Genomic DNA, 5,534 nt, shown 5'->3' with positions numbered 1-5,534 from the left:
TTATTGAGCATATGTTTTTATTGATAGCCATAAGAATACCATACCTCAAGGGGAAACTGAGTCACATCATGGCTTTCCAATATATTCTTCTACTCTTCATCTTGTGAGGACATTATCCTGTTTCATCCTTTCCCTTCACAGCCAAGCTTATTGAAACTAAGTTTTTGTTCTCTTTCTTCCCTTTTCTATGCCAGTTACATGATCCCTTTCATTCTATGAAACTTCTCTTCTTAAAACACCAGTGGCCTTATAATTCTTGAAGTAGGGTCTGATGCCATTTTCACTCTTTCTTTCTTGAAACATTTTTTCTTGCTGTTTCTGTGACATCATTTTTACTAGTGCTCCTACATTTGTGGACACCTTCACCATTCTTGACATCTCAGTTCTCCAAAGTTACATCCCATTCATCTCATATTACTCAGGCTTCTTGGATGATTTTAGACACAAGTAGATGTATTATACACTGAGAATTTCCAATCTGTGTCTCCAACCCCAAGCTCTTCTATGAGTTACAGACACATTGATATAACTCTGAATTTACACCTCTAACCAGATGTTCTATGGATAACACAAACTCGGTAAGACTAAAAGTGAATTAAAGGTTACTCCCCTGAGCCCACTTCTCTCCTTATATTTTATATACATTGAGGGAGTTAGCAAAAATGAGAAGTTGAGGTTCAAAAACACCATGACTGTCATCTTCAAATATTCTACCACTTTGCTGCCACACACATATCTTTCTTCCTATACATATATTTCTGAACGTGCCTTGTATAAAATTATTTATATAAATAAAACTGTACAATTATTAACACTTGCCCAACCTAATTTATCATAACCCTTTTATGTACTACTCACCTTTCTATGTAACTTAGACTAGTGGTAAATTTAACATTCATTAAACACTATGCCCAGTGGTAGGGAAAGAAAATTGGCATGTGAGTATATTGGTAATACCAACAAAAGATGAATAAGCTAAACACAGGTATGTATTGCAGGTATCACTCCTATAGTTGGTCCCAAAGCTCTTGACTTTCCTCCATGTCTATCACTTCACTTGAGCTTTTTTTCCTCTCAGGATGTACCAGAGTTTGTCAGTTGGAAAAATTATGAGGGATTTGAGCCCTTGAAAATCCATTCAGATGAGGCTGTAGGAGGTTTTCAATACCTTTTTCTTCAGGGAATGATAAAACACAGAGTCAACAGCACACTTACATCTCAGCACTTACTCTGACAGGACCCCTATTTTCTCTTGATAGTCAGCATTGATCATTCCAGACAGTATGATGATAGCCTTTTCTGCTTAGGAAAGCTGCTCTAGAGTCACAAAAGACTCAAAATGGCTAGCAAAGAGTTTCAGCAAATGGAAGAGAATGTAAATGTTGACTTATGGTTCAGCTAATATCAACTCCTGCAATCAGTGCACTAAACTTGCTGGAAAGTTGTTTGGGGGGGTAGTATCCCTCGGGGGAGGGGGTAGTATCCCTCAGCTGGTGTCAGAGTGGAATTCTCAATAGGCCAATCCTTTAAGGCTTACTATCCATGAATAATAAGGAATTACAAAATAATTCATGCAATATGTACCTATTGCCTCTGTTTGTTTGCTTTTTTATTTTGAAACAAATTCCTTGGTTGGAAGAAATTCTGTGTAGCATTTCATGGTAGTGAATGAATATTCAATAAGCCTATCTCCACTTTCTGAGACATATTGAACATAAAAGGAAAATAAAAATCAATAGCAGGTTATATCAGAAAAAAAAAAAAAAGTATTGTCCTCTCCCCAGAAGAAAAGATCAAAGTTACTCACTTGTTGCCAAGCTGCGTGACTGGCACCCATGTTGATGCCATAAGGCATATCACTTTTTTTTCAGCATAGTGGTATTCATATTGGCTTCAGGAAATCAAATTAGGCTTTTGAGCCCATATATGTCCTCCATCCTGCCTTAACTGTTACCTTATTTGTGAACCTCATTTAGCAACTACTAGGTAGGATGGGAAAGATTTACTGACAACCACAGTTAAAACATACTGTTAATTACCCAATTCTCCCATGGAAGGGAGGGAACCTCTGGTAAGCACACACTTCTGGTAGGGAACCTCTGGTAAGCACACACTTATTTACTTTCAGACATGGACCTATTCTGGGTGACCACATTTTATTCTCATGCTGACTGAATCTGAAAAATGAACTTTGCAAGCAATTTGTGAGCATATATGTTTATTTGATAGCAATAAGAGTTCCACATGTCAAGGAGAAACTGAATATCATGGCTCTCCAATATACTCTTCTATTCTTCATCTCATGAGGTCATTATCTTGTTTTGTTTCTTCCCTTGGTCATATATACAAATTATTTGCTACTTCTCAGGAATCAGTGTAAATCTTGACTTCAAGTCAACATTCTACCAATCACAATAGCCAATCAGAAATTCCTTTCCCAGTTATCTTGTTGTTGCTGTTTTTTGATCATGTGTGAGAAAAACTATAATACCACACAGCTCACTTCACTGATACTGGGGCTATTGGTAATCTGGCCTCAGGGCCATTGATAATCCAGCCTAGAGTCTTATCCTTTTGTGTCAGCTGGTCATAAGAAAGTTCCCCCTTCAAGCAAAGGAATAAATTTAAAAAAGATATGGTAGTCAAACATTAAGAAACAATCTGTTGATCTGACTTTTACCTTTGAGACCTTAATGGGGGCAAGGATTGATTCTGTATATATCACTTGAAATGGGTAGTAGATTGCTGCTGGAAATGTCTAACTTTATGGCTATATAAACAAGATAATGCCCAGTCCAGAATGAGTAGCTTTGGTACATGTTACCTGTTATTACCAGAAGCCAGTAACAAGCTAGTTTTTGTTGAAAATAGAACAGTTGCTCCAAAAGTGGGTGTGGCCTTGCACCAAAAGCCTCCCGTGTTCATTGCAGCATTATTCCCAAAAGCCTAGATTTGGAAACAACCTAAATGCCTATTGACAGATGAATGGATAAAGAAAATGTGGTATATGTATAGAATAAAATACAAAATATGATTCAGCCTTTAGAAAGAAGAAATCCTGCCCTTTGTGGCAACATTGATAAAACTGGAAGGCATAATGCTAAGATAACTTAGTCAGACAAAGAAATATAATGCATGGTATCACTTGTATATGGAATCTGGAAAAAAAGTGGAACTTATTGAAACAGTAGAAAATGGCTGTCAGGTATGGGTAATTAGGGAAATAGAGAGAGGTTGGCAAATGGGTTCAAACTTTTCAGTTATGAGATGAGTAAGATCTGAAGATTTAATGTATAGCTTGGAGGCAATAGTTGATAACACTGTATTGTGTTATTGAAATATATTAAATGATCAGAACTGAAACGCCTCACCAAAAAGAAAAAACAGTTAAATTGTAAATATGTAGGTGATTGATGGGTTAATTAACTTGATTGGGGGGGATCCTTTCATAATGTATACATATACAAAATCATTGTGTACACTTTATCTTATGATTTTGTCAATATACCTCAATAAAGCTGAAAATTTTTCAATGTACATATTTAATGTATACAAATCAATGAATTTGGGGGAAAAGTATACACCTATGAATCCATCATACCATGAAGGCAATAAATATATTCATTTTCTTTCTTTTTTTTTTAAGATTTTATTTATTTATTTGACAGAGAGAGATCACAAGTAGGCAGAGAGGCAGGCAGAGAGAGAGGGGGAAGCAGGATCCCCGCTGAGCAGAGAGCCCCATGCGGGGCTCGATCCCAGGACCCTGAGATCATACCTGAGCCAAAGGCAGAGGCTTAACCCACTGAGCCACCCAGGTGCTCCGATATATCTATTTTCAAAGTTTCCTCCTGCCTCCTTTATTATTATCTTATGTTTGTGTGTGTGTGTGGTAAGAACACTTAACATAAGGTTTACCCTCTTACTAAATTATTATAGTATATTATTAGTATATTATAGTTAGCTTAGTTATTATTAGTTATTTTTAGTATGTTGGCAACAGCAGTGAGAAGAGGTCAGATTCTGGATATATTTTGAAGACAGAGCCAAGATTTGTGATGGGTTGGATGTGAGGTGTGAGAGAATAAGAGGACTCAACAAGAGGAAGTTAATAGGTACTGAATAGTTTTAAAGATTTTATTTATTTATTTCTCAGAGAGAGAGAGAGAGAGAGAGAGAGAGTGCACAAGCAGGCAGAGGCAGAGAGAGAAGCAGGCTCCCTGCTGAGCAAGGAGCCTGATGCGGGACTCGATCCTAGCACCCTGGGATCATGACCTGAGCCAAAGACAGCAGCTTAACTGACTGAGTCATCCAGGTGTCCCAGTACTGAATAGTTTTATCTGCAATGAAATATATATCCTCCAGGTTCTTGCCTGTGGTTATAATTAATTATAACTGATTAATACCAAAAGCTCTGTTTTGAGAAAACTATTCATAGAAGTCTTCAGCCTGGCCCTTCCATGTGCACTAAATTATATCCCTGGGGCAAGCACATGACAAATAAAATGATAACACCTAGTATATTTCTTCTTATTAGAGATAGAGAAAATAAAACTATTAAATATGCAGGCTCTAGAGCTAGACTTCCTTGGTTCAAATATTGGCTTACCCTGTTCCAATTTTGTAATACATAAATTCTTAATCTCATTTTTAAATAACAGCTTTATTTAGGTACAACTCATATACCATAAAATTCATCCTTTTAAATTTTACAACTTGGCAATTTTTAGTGTATTCACAAAGTCACACACCTATCACCTACACAATTCCAGAACATTTTCATCACTCCGAAAAGAAAGTCTATGTCATTAGCAGCTACTCCCCATTCCCTCCAGCTCCTGGAAGCCACTAACTAATCTGCATTCTATTTCTATTGATTTGCCAGTTCTGAACATCTTATATAAATGGAGTCAAACAATATGTGGTCTTTTTTAAAAAATTAAATTCAATTTAGTTAATGTATAGTGTATTAGTTTCAGGGGTAGAATTTAGTGATTCACCAATTGCATATAACACCCAGTGCTCATCAGGTCACATGCCCTCCTTAAAGCCCATCACTCAAATACCCCATTCTCCCACCCGCCTCCCCTCCAGCAACCCTCAGTTTGTTCCCTAGAGTTAAGAGTCTCTTATGAATATGGTTTGCTTTGTGTCTGGCTTCTTTTATTAGCATAATTTTCCCAATTCATCTAGATTGTAGCATTTGTCAGTATTTCATTCTTTTTTATGGCTGAATTATATTTATTATTAAGCTATCTGACTTTAAGTTTATCCATTCATTTGGGTTGTTATTTTGGACTGATTTTTTGTTTACTATGAGTAATGCTGCTATGAACACTCATGTGCAAGTTTTTTTTTTCTTTTTTTTTTAAGATTTTATTTATTTATTTGACAGAGAGAGAGACAGCGAAACAGGGAACACAAGCAGGGGGAGTGGGGGAGGGAGAAACAGACTTCCCTCCAAGCAGGGAGCTTGTCATGGAGCTCGATACAGGTACCCTGGGATGATGACCTGAGCCCAAGGCAGATGCTCA

Source organism: Lontra canadensis, unplaced genomic scaffold (genome assembly GCF_010015895.1).
Source record: "Lontra canadensis isolate GAN:19392208 unplaced genomic scaffold, GSC_riverotter_1.0 scaffold59, whole genome shotgun sequence".
In the NCBI taxonomy this organism is placed as follows: Eukaryota; Metazoa; Chordata; class Mammalia; order Carnivora; family Mustelidae; genus Lontra; species Lontra canadensis.
The sequence above is the reverse complement of the archived record's forward strand: the minus strand, read 5'-3'. Positions refer to the sequence as shown.